Consider the following 12,527-nt stretch of genomic DNA (forward strand, 5'->3'; position numbering starts at 1 on the left):
GCAGTCTTCATAACTGTGAAAAAGGAGAGGATAACCAATGACAGAGAAGGGATAAATAAATTGACCTCTACAGCATCGTAAAGAATGGGTCATAGATATAATAGATAAATAAATATTAGTAGCATAGTGCCGAGTTTTTATTTTTATTTTTTTGCAGTACGCGGGCCTCTCACTGTTGTGGCTTCTCCCGCTGCGGAGTACAGGCTCCAGACACACAGGCTCAGTGCCCATGGCTCACGGGCCTAGCCGCTCCGCGGCATGTGGGATCTTCCCGGACCGGGACACGAACCCGTGTCCCCTGCATCGGTAGGTGGACTCTCAACCACTGCGCCACCAGGGAAGCCCATTGCTGAGTTTTTAAATTAAGAACCAGTATAATGCCATTTAAACAAAGTTTCAGGAGAACACAACAAAATATTGTTAAGGCATGAATATGTCAGTGATAAAACAACAAATGAAAGAAAGCAATCATAAACACATACTTCATGAAGTTGTTACCCAAGGGCTGGTGACAGAGCATGGAGTAAATAGGACCACATAGATAGGTATAGCTACTGAAGATGTTCTGTTTCTTGGGATAGTTGTTCAGTGTGTAGGTAATCATTATGTTATGTAAGTAACTAGAGGATTCTAAAAAGGAAAGTATCTCAGTTCTTTCCAAATTGGTGCTGCATATATTCTTTTCTCTGCAGTCAGTCATGAATCTTTCCCTCCTTCCATAGTTTGGGTACATCAGAGAAATTCTCTGTCTGACATATAGAGACAATCAATGCTATGACGGAAGAGAGACTGAGAAATCATTGTGGGGACAAGAGAGACTGGCATTCCAGGTAGAAAGAACTACAAGGCAAAGATGAAAACTCACAAATGAACTTGACAATGAGTTGTGCATGCAGGTGAACACAGACAAACAGCTAATTAAAGACCTCAGGAGTAAAATAAGAAATAAGTAAGAAAACCAAGTTCATGCCTTCTCCATCTTTGCTCTGAACTGTCCACAGGCTGGGACCTGATGCCCTGAATACACATCTCACAGCCCACAGTCTGACCTTCTGCTCCTAAGTGCCCTGTGATCACATGAATCTTCTTCAGGACCACAAGTGACACAGACCTGTCATGGCCACTACTGGTCACCTACCAAGTGGAATTGTTCTTTGGGCACCTGGACAGCTGCAGCCTCTGCAGGAGAAACTCTTAACTGACTCTGTCATAGGTCTGTGAGCCTCTGCAAAGATGCTTTCTCCCCGCACAGAGTAGGAACCAAAGTAGAATCTGGGCAAAGTCTACAAGAGACATACAAAGGTTGCTGATTGCACTTTGGGGCCACCCTTTGGAAACCTCTTCTAGGTTTGGGCTCTCCTTTCAGGCTAATCTGTCTATTAGGTGCCTGAAATGGTTTGGAACTGGGCTCAAGGGAATTCACAAGGTCCAGGAAGCAGCCTCTTTTGGTTGTACCACCTCCTCTCGTGTTCCTCCACCTCTGGTAGACCCTCAACCCATGTGATGCTTGCATGTTAAGACTTTCACCACCAGACACTGAGCAGGCTAGAGTGTGGACAAAGAAGCTGAGTGCCAGGCCTCCATCAGAGACCAGGCTAGGACTGGGGATGCAGGTAAGCAAAGCAGGGAACAGGAGTAAAGGGAAGGAGGACAGGCAGAAAATGGGTTGCCTAGCATGGCTGAGTGTGTCCAGAAAACCCTCTGAAAGTGCCTTAACTCTAAAAGCAGTAGCTGAAGTGGAAAATGGGTGTGGTCCTTCCTTTACCCTGCAAATGTTTACTAAGCTTTTCAGTTGACATTGGGCAATGTTCTGTGGTGACTGACAAGACTAGGCCTCTAATATCTTGGTCTCCGCAGGGCATGACATGTTCAGGATGGGGCAGGCATCCCTGGATATCAATATGGTCTCTGAAATGCACAGAGGCAAAGCACACATTTCCTGGTTGACAGAGGGAAGGAACAGCTCAGGAAATATCCTGTCTCCTAGCTCCACTCAGGTAAGCAAAAGTCCAGTTGGTCTAATAAACGATCTCCAGACTCTTATAAAGTTGAAATCTCCCCTGCCCTGGCTCAGTCCTTCCTTCAACTGAGATAGCTGCAGTGGGGCTAGAGAAAGTCAGCTCCTTCCTCTTTCTTCATCACACTTGACCCCATTACAAGGATGGGAGCTGGCTGAGAGGAAATATAAAGGGTAGGAATGACATACTTGGGTGAGACAGTTACAATCCTACTGATGACCCCTGGTGTAGTGAATGTCCCTCACATAGGAGGGACAATGGTAGGGGTGGAAGTGGCTCACACTAACATCCCCATTGGAATCTCAGGGACAGGCACAGCCCAGACCCACAGGCCTCTTACTTCCTGTTCAGGGTTTACAAATGGTGAAGAAATCCAGCTTTTATTGGATGAGGGTATCTTACCCAGGAAGACCAAGTCCAGACCCATAGCTGGCTTAAAATGAAAGCACATTCCCTTGCAAAGGGCTCACTAAAAAGTGATCCTTGCCTTCCCTTCTCCTCACCTGTCAGTCATTGTTTTCTGACCCAGGGATGGAATCAAGGGTGGTAAAGCCAGGTTCACATTCTCTTAGCTGGGTAAGTGTTTCCTAACCCGTTATCGACATTGCAGTCTCTGCCCAAACCTCGGTAAACAGACCCACTCTATCACCCTGTTACGGTGGAAGCTCTCAGAACATGTCCAGCAGCTACCTGAGCACCTTTGGCTCAGGGACAGCCCCAAGCACTGCCACTGACCAGGCATCACTGGCCCACAGTGCTTTCAATTCCAGGGTGAAAGAAACAAGGTCCTGGTCATGGTCTGGTCTATGATATGTCTCTGGTAAGTGGTGGAATCTCGCATGTGATGACACCAGGGTATTCTGACTTACTGGTTGCCTTGATTGGAGGTTTCCTTTGGGGGGAAAAGGCATAAAATTTGGTCATCTGGTTTTGAACATACTGCCACTTTAATTGGACTTTTCCTTCTGGGTCAAGGAGTCCCTCGCCATCTGATGCTGCCTGATTGGTAACTGGGAAACTCCCTGTTAGACCAAGTCTTGTTGGTACCCCCATCTGCAGTGGTAGGTAGACAATCCTCCATTCTCTTGCTAGGGAACTGTGACCCTGAGAGACTGCTGAGTATTGGTTCATCTGGTCCTGGTCTGTCTGTTTCTGGTAATATTGACCATAAATAAGAATAATGGATAATCAGAGCTCTGTTCCATCTTGTAGTCCCCTAGGGTGTATCTTACACAGTTAGAAAATTTTCAGCTATGCTCCCAAGAAAAAAAAGATTATTATTTTTTTAACATGCATGACCATAGTATTCTTTAGACACTGGAGGAAAACGGGCAACATGAAACTCTTCTGACATTCCAAAACTGTTTTTTTGTGTTTTTTTTTTTTTTTTGCAGTGTGTTTAGAGAAAGCTGGCTTGATAAAGTATCTTTTCAAAATCCTGACCCTAAAAAAATAAAAGTATTCCTAGGACAAAACTTGCAGTTATAACTCTATGTCATGTTCTTGAAATGCAAACACAGCCCACATTGCCTGAGACTATGGCCTTGGCTAAATTAGTAGAAGTTGAACTTAATAAAATAAAAAAGAATCCTTTTAAACTCAAGTGAATAAACAACTTATTTCATCTGTTATTATAAATTAATAAGCTTTATACTGAAATACCTGATTCATGACTAACTTTTTAAATGAAGCTACGAGATCTCTGGTTCTGTCTGACTTCATGTAAAAATTAATTTGTAAATGGGCCCTATTTAACTGGCTTTAAGGAAAGTAAGTGCTTACAAATCAAATATTTTTAACTACAACAGAAACTAACCCAAATTTTTAAAGGAGCACATGACCTAGGACGAATTTTTAATGAATAAAAACAAGTTTAAGATTGTAGGTTTAATTAATAATGTCTTTAGAGTCATCAATGTCAAGTATAATAGGTTTACTGAAAGTCAAATAAGTTCATACTATTTCTGTGGCAAATTAAAAAAAATAACTTGATATGTTGAAAAATTAAATGTAAATAAGTGTTCTGGGGTGAACTCTTTGGAAATCATTATGTTTGGGGAATGTCTTCTTAAAAATAATCTTGTTACCAAACCAAACTTAGGTCCGCTCCCCCACATGCAATAAAGCCAATCTACAGACACTGGGTTGTGGTGAAGGAAAGTGCAACGTTTATCTCAGGGCACCAAGCAAGGAGGCCAGGAAGCTAGGGATTAAAAGACCTGAACTCTCCAATGGCATTCAGGGAAATGTTTTAAAGACAGGGAATGGGAGGGGGGCTGTGAGGTTCATGATCATGCTGTGGACATTCTCCTGATTGGTTGGTAATGAGGTAATCTGGAGTCAACATCATCAGCCTTTTGCTTCCAACCAGTCTGGGGTCAGTCTGGCTGTGGGCATCATACAGTTACCTAAAAAACAGCTCAAAGGGCACCACTCAGAATATTATCTATACCCCTCAAGGATGAACTAAAGGTCTTTGACTTTGTTTAATGACTAAACTATTATTATTTTGTCTGCTTGACTGTTTTCCTTTATCTCTGCCTTTTCTCACCTCTCTGATGAAATGTATTCTTTGGAACTCAGGGAAGGCCTAGGAGGCTAAAGTTTTTCTACAGATAAGAGACAGGTAGCGGACATTGGGGGGGATGTGTTCTGGGCAGGCCCAATAGGGTCCTGCTCAGTTATAGTCTCTCCAGATTTTTAGTACTTGGAACTTCAGAGTTTTACTAAATTAAATTAAATAATAAGAATTCATTGAGTGTCTAGAAAATTCTTAAATAAGATAAAATACTGAAACATTGATTTCTAGACAAGTCTAAATTTACCTACATTTGTCCTCTTATGAGAAAAAAAACTAGAGATGTTTGGGTTTATTAGACACATGTCTTGTACCACATAGAAGAAAGAAATTATGCTATGAGACAATGTATGTTTTCAGAGGTTATCAAATATGTTCATAAAGTTGCCAATCAGAAAATGCTGGTATGACAAATAGTTCACAATGACATACTTCTTGGTTTTCACTAGAGATTAAAGTTTTTAAGTTTAAAAAGTTTCATATATAGGGCTTCCCTGGTGGCGCAGTGGTTGAGAGTCCACCTGCCGATGCAGCGGACGCGGGTTCGTGCCCCGGTCCAGGAAGATCCCACATGCCGCGGAGCGGCTAGGCCCGTGAGCCATGGTCGCTGAGCCTGCGCGTTCGGAGCCTGTGCTCCGCAACGGGAGAAGCCACAACAGTGAGAGGCCCGCGTACCGCAAAAAAAAAAAACAAACAAAAAAAAACTGTCATATATAAGTAATTATAGCTACTAAAATAATAAGGGAAGCACTTTAGTATGTAAAAAATAGTAGGATATATGTCACTGCTATGAAAATTTCCCAAGTTGGAGATATTTCTGTGGCTGGACTGGTCCTTGGGGTTCTTATTATGATTACAAGACACATCTCAGCAACAACCGTCAGGCAACTTTGAAAAAACAAGGTTAATTATTAGCAGATCCTGGAAGGTAACACAGCACACCCATGACTTCACAGCAAGTTTGAGGGAAGAAAGACTATATTATCATCTCTCCTATACACTTCAAAGAAAATGATACAGAGCTGGCCATAGTAATTGGAAAAATGAAGAAGAATTTCATTTGAACCAATGTAGATAGTGATTTAGATAGTGAACAAAGGTGTAAAACTGTGACCTTGGATAAGGAGAGAATCCTACAAAAGATTTGAAACAACTGTCTGGAAAAACTACTGGTGGCCAGTGTGAAGGAGCCTCAGGTCTTCTTAGTCTTCAGCATTTGTGTGTCTGACTGATTTCCCAAACCTGGAGACCACTCTTCCATGGGAGCTCCCAGCCCACAGGCAGCCCACAAGCAGCACATCTTCATGCAATGCCTTCTCAGTATTACTGAAACTGCCATTAATGGGAAGAGGGATTCTCTGAAACAGAAGGTCTGGCTGGAGGCCTTAAATGCTGAATCCCAGCCACTATCCCTTTTGTGACTTGGCCAATGATGATAATGTGGAGAAGCTAAAGGAGACTTTAACTCTCTATAGGTCTTACTTTGGGCTAGTTGACACATCCTTGGAAATCATGGCCAAGGATTTGTATGTGTTGGCATAGAAATTCAAGGCAAACATTATGTCTCCCTGTTTTCTGTTGAAAAGGATAATGAGTCCTTAGGGGAAAAACTGTTAAAATACATTGAGAAACATTGCTCAGTCACTGGGGGAGCCCTTGCTATTGGCCTTTACTTTATAAAGACCTTCTATTTGCAAAATCACTTCCTTGATACTGTAGTGAGCAATACTAAAGCTTTTCCTAAAGAAGAAAAACTTTTCACCACCAGCTGACCTGATGGTGGAGTTATTCTAAGCAAGCCTGGTCCCCCTGCCCCAAGCGAGGACCCCCAGATACTTCCATGCTCCCACTCCTGGACAACCTCCACCTCAGTGACTTTCATTTGACAAAATATGGGATCAGTCTTAAAGACTCACTTAAAATATCCCTAAGGGGAAAAAAAAGGAATGGGATCTGGAATTCTATGCTGAGAAGTGAGACCATCTCTGGTGTCCGGGGCAACTCTGTGTCCAGGGCTGATCTCACTGCAGTTATCATAGTAGCAAGTTGCTATGCTCAATGGCTGGTGTGCAGTAGGTGCTCAATAAGTGTTTGATGTCTGCACATATCCACAGTCAATAGAGGTCATTGCTGATGGTCCCTCATTATGTGTCCATCTGATGTTTCTTCTGGTCTCCTTTTGAATTTATGTTATTCTACAAGACTCTGCCACATAGACATGAGCAGGACATAAGGTCAGAGAAAGTGTAAGAGGAAACAAAGCCAAGGGAAAACTTGAACTAGGGTACTGTGAGAGAAGAGTGTCCTTGGCAGGAATGTAGCCTGGGAGTTTTCCGTTTAGAACCCTGGAAGTTATTCAGCTGCCATCACCCATGGCTGCAGGTGGCCGAGGCAGGGAGAAGGTTGGTGTTGGAGAGAGTCGGGATGACTTGCAGATTCCTAACAGGAACTCTCCAGTTTGAATGTGTTCACGAACTTGAAAGCTCTCCGAACCATAAAATTTTTGGATTTTTATGGAGGCTTCATCATGTAGGCATAATCAATTATTAATCCCATTTCCAAACCCTCTCCCCTTTCTGGAGGAAAGGGATGGGTTTGAAAAATTCCAATCTTCTAATCATGGTTTTGTCTTTCTGATGACTATCCCCCATCCAGGAGACATCCAGGAGCCCACCCAGAATTGCCTAAATAGAGGAAAAGACAGTGTTATCATCCAGAAAATTCTAATTTAGGAGTTCTGTGCCAGGGATGGGGTCAAAGACAAATACTAGAACAAGAGTTGCTCCTAGTGTTATCACTTAGCAAATTACAAGGATTTCAGGAGCTGTGGGCCAGGAACTGGGGACAGAGGACAACATTTTTTTAAATTATCTCACAACCCTGGAACCCATCTGAACACCAGCTCCAACACTGATTCTGTGTGGCCCCTCAGAGCCTGGTGTTCTCTCCAGGAAGGGCGTAATCACAATACAGTCTCCAAAGGGCCTTAATACAACTCAATAAAAAAGCACACGTAAGTTACTTCATTAATGTACAGTGCACTATATGATATAAGGTCTTCATATGAATCCCTCAAATTTTCTTCTCTTTCCCTCCTGCCCACAATCAGTGGAAAACCAGTAATTACAGAATGCAGGAAGCCCCAGGGGTCAGCAGACAGCTGTTCCCAATCACTCCATCCAGACAGATGTGCCACAGGCAGCAAATGACAGGGAGAAGTTATTAATCAACTTCTGGAAAAGTATAGGCCCACACAATATGACAGGGACATCACAGAAATACAAAGAATAAGAGATTACTATGAACAGTTTTATACCAATAAAATGAACAACCTAGAATAAATGGATACTATCCTAGAAATGTACCAGCTCCCAAAAATGCATAAGGAAGAAACAGAAAATATGAAAAGATGGATTACTAGTAATCAATTAAATCAGTAATCAAAAAACTCCAAACAAACAAAAGTCCACAACCATCCAGCTTCATGCATGAACTCTACCAAACATCTAAAGAAGAGTTAATGCCTATCCTTTTCAAACTACTCCAAAAAAACTGAACAGGAAGGAATGCTTTTGAACAGGAAGGAATGCTTTTGAACAGGAAGGAATGCTTTTGAACAGGAATGCTTTTGAACAGGAAGGAATGCTTTTGAACTACAAGGCCAGCATCACCCTGATACCAAAATCAGACAAATACAGCACAGAAAAAGAAAATTACAAGCCAATATAACTAATGAACATAGATGCAAAAATACTCAACAAAATACTACGAAACTGAATTCTACAATACATTAAAAGAATCGTACACAATGATCAATTGGGACTTATTCCAGAAATGCAAGGATGGTTCAATATCTGCAAATCAATCAAGTGAAAAACATTATCAAATTGAAGAGTAAAAATTACATGATCTCAATAAATGCAGAATAAGCTTTTGACAAAATTCAACATCCATTTATGATAAAAATTCTCAACAAAGAGAATACAGAGGGAACATATGTCAATATAATAAAGGCTTCATATGACAAACCTATAGCCAACATCATACTCAATGGGGAAAAGCTGAAGGCATTTCCTCTAAGATCAGAAAATAGACAAAGATACCCACAATCGTCACTTTTATTCAACATAGTATTGGAAGTCCTAGCCACAGCGTTGCAACAAAAAGAAATAAAAGGAATCCAAATTGGAAAGGAAGAAGTAAAACTGTCAGTGTTTTCAGATGACATGATACTGCATGTAGAAAAGCCTAAAGACACCATCAAAAATCTATTAGAACTAATAAATGAATTCAGTAAATTTGCAGGGTACAAAATTAATATACATGAATCTGTTCTATTCTATACACTAACAAAAAATTACCCAAAGGAGAAATTAAGGAAACAATCCCATTTACAACTGCATCAAAAAGAATAAAATACCTAGAAATAAATAAAACCAAGGAGGTAAAAGAACCTATACTTGGGAAACTTTAAGACATTGATGAAAGAAATTGAAGATGACACAAGCAAATGGAAAGTTATAACATGCTCATGGATTGGCAGAATAAATATTGTTAAAATAACCATACTCCTCAGGGCAGTCTACAGATTCAAAACAATCCCTATCAAAATACCAATGTCATTTTTCACAGAACTAGAACAAATAATTCTAAATTTATATGAAACACAAAGACCCAAAATAGACAAAATATACTTGAGAAAGAAGAACAAAGCTGGAAATGTCACACTCTTTGATTTCAAACTATACTATAAGCTAAGGTTATCAAAAGAGTATTATATTTGCACAACAGATACATAGATCAATGGAAAAAAGTAGAGAGCCCAGAAATGAACCCGTGCATATATCATCAATTAATCTATGACAAAGGAGGCAAGAATATACAATGGGGAAAAGACAGTCTTTTCAATAGATGATGTTTGGAAATCTGGACAACTATACGCAAAAGAATCAAACGAGATTACTTTCTCACATTATATACAGAAATAAACTCAAAATGGATTGAAGACTTAAATGTATGACCTGAAACCATAAAACTCCTAAAGAAAATACAGAGAGTAGCTCTTTGACATGGGTCTTAGCAATTTTGAGGGGATATGTCTTATCACACAAGGGAAACAAAAGAAAAATAAAGAAGTGGAACTACATCAAACTAAAAACCTTTTGCACAGTAAAGGAAACTAACAATAAAATAAAAAAGCAGCCTACTGAATGGGAGAAGATATTTGCAAACCAGATATCTGGTATAAGCTTAAATCCAAAATATACACTTCAACATCAAAAAAAAGCAGCCAATCCAATTAAAAATGGGCAGAGGACCTAAATAGACATTTTCCAAAGAAGATATACAAATGGCCAACAGACACATCAAAAGATGCTCCGTATCAGTAATCATCAGGGAAATGCCAATCAAAACCACAGTGAGATATCACCTCACACCTGTCAGAATGGCTGTTATCAAAAGACAGCAAAGATGTGGAGAAAAGGGAAACCTTGTACACTGTGGGGTGAAATGTACTTTGGTGCAGCCACTATGAAAAACAGTATGGAAGTTCCTCAAAATATTAAAAAAAGAACTACCAGCAATTTTACTTCTGTGAATTTTTCCAAAGAAAATGAAAACACTAATTTGAAAGGTATATGCACCCCTATATTCATTGCAGCACTATTTACAAAAGCCAAAATATGGAAGCAACCTACGTCTCCCCTGATAGATGAACAGATAAAGAAAATGTGGTATATATCTTTACAATGGAATATTAGCCATAAAAAAGAATGAAATCTTGCCATTTATGACAACATGGATGGACCTAGAGGATATTATGGTAAGAGAAATGTCAGACTGAGAAAAAGAAATACCATATGATTTCACTTATATGTGGAATTTATCAATAAGAAAAATGAACAAACATAAAAAAAACAAAAAGAGACTCCTAGATGTATAGAACAGACTCGTGGTTGCCAGAGGGAGGGATTTGGGGGATGAGTGATATACGTGAGGGAGATTAAGAGATACAAACTTTGACTTATAAAATAAATAAGACACAGGGATGTAATGTAAAGCATAGAGATTATAGTCAATAATGTTGTAATAACTTTGTATGGTGACAGAAGGTACCTAGACTTATCATAGTGAACATTTTGTAGTGTATAAAAGGACTGAATCAGGGCTTCCCTGGTGGCGCAGTGGTTGAGAGTCTGCCTGCCGATGCAGGGACACGGGTTCGTGCCCCGGTCTGGGAAGATCCCACATGCCGCGGAGCGGCTGGGCCCGTGAGCCATGGCTGCTGAGCCTGAGCGTCCGGAGCCTGTGCTCCGCAACGAGAGAGGCCACAACAGTGAGAGGCCTGCGTACCGCAAAAAATAATAAAATAAAAAAATCAAGTGTCATTAGGAAAAAATGGAAATTAAAACAGAAGAGGGACACCCATCCATGCCTATCAAAGATAAGAAAGCAGAGGAGTGCCAAGTGTGGGGGGAGATGGAGGGAAGCAAGAACTTCATTCTGCTGACCCCTGGGTGGGTGCTGCAGCCTTTCTGGAGAGACATCAGGCAAAGTCATCAGTGCCAGAATTTCTCAAACAGGCACAGGCGGAAACATGACCCAAATGTGCATTGCAGCTGAGCCAGTAGCAGAGACTGGGAAGCAACCCAGAGGTTGGGTAAGGGATGTGATGTGAGTAGGATGCAGGAAGAACCCACTGAGGGTTATCATGTAGTGTCCATATGGCAAAGTGGACATAAAGCTGTGAGGAAAAAGTAAGAAAGAAACTGTTCCAGAGAATAGTATTAGTTGTGTAAATTTAGCACCTCAATACATAAGGCAAATGTTAACAACCGTAAAAGGGGAAATCAACAGTAAAACAATAATAATAGGGGACTTTAACCCCCACTTACACCAATGGACAGATCATTCAAACAGTAAATAAATACTGAAACACAAGCTTTAACTAACACAATAAAACAGATAGATTTAGTTGATATTTATAGGACATTCCACCCAAAAGTGGCAGAATACACTTTCCTCTCAAGTGCACACGGAACATTCTCCAGGATAGATCACATCTTGGGTCACAAATCAAGCCTTGGTAAATTTAAGAAAATTGAAATCATATCAAGCATCTTTTCTGACCACAACACTATGAGATTAGAAATCAATTACAGGAAAAAAAACTGTAAAAAGCACAAATAAATGGAGGCTAAACAGTGCACTACTAAATAACCAAGAGATCAAAGAGGAAATTTAAAAAATACATAGAAACAATTGACAATGAAAACACAAGGATCCAAAACCTATGGGATGCAGCAAAAGCAGTTCTAAGAAGGAAGTTTAAAGCATTTCAATCCCATCTCAAGAAAAAAGAAAAATCTCAAATAAACAACCTAGCCTTATACCTAAAGCAACTAGAGAAAGAAGAACAAAGAAAACCCAAAGTCAGTACAAGGAAAGAAATCATAAAGATCAGAACAGAAATAAATGAAATAGAAATGAAGAAGACAATAGCAAAGATCAATAAAACTAAAAGCTGGTTCTTTGAGAAGACAAACAAAATTGATAAACCATTAGCCAGCCTCATCAAGAAAAAAAGGGAGAAGACTCAAATCAACAGAATTAGAAATGAAAAAGGAGAAATAACAACTGACATGGCAGAAATACAAAGGATCATAAGAGATTACTATAAGCAGCTATATGCCAATAAAATGGACAACTTGGAAGAAATGGACAAATTCTTAGAAAAGCACAACCTTCTGAGACTGAAGCAGGAAGAAATAGAAAATATGAACAGACCTATCACAAGTAATAAAATTGAAACTGTGATTAAAAATCTTCCAACAAACAAAAATCCAGGACCAGATGGCTTCACAGGCAAATTCTATCAAATATTTAGAGAAAAGCTAAACCCATCCTTCTCAAAATCTTCCAAAAAACTG

General features: G+C 40.0%; 1 pseudogene across 1 annotated transcript; it reads left to right on the plus strand.

Annotated features, from left to right (window-relative positions):
* The first annotated feature begins 1,607 nt into the window (after nucleotides 1-1,607).
* On the plus strand, nucleotides 1,608-6,368 carry LOC307184943 (interferon-gamma-inducible GTPase 10-like; annotated as a pseudogene). The gene is made up of 2 exons: nucleotides 1,608-1,613; nucleotides 5,793-6,368. The product of its transcript is annotated as an interferon-gamma-inducible GTPase 10-like (transcript).
* The last annotated feature ends 6,159 nt before the right edge of the window (nucleotides 6,369-12,527 follow it).

This window comes from Stenella coeruleoalba (genome assembly GCF_951394435.1).
Source record: "Stenella coeruleoalba genome assembly, chromosome: 3".
Classification (NCBI taxonomy): Eukaryota; Metazoa; Chordata; class Mammalia; order Artiodactyla; family Delphinidae; genus Stenella; species Stenella coeruleoalba.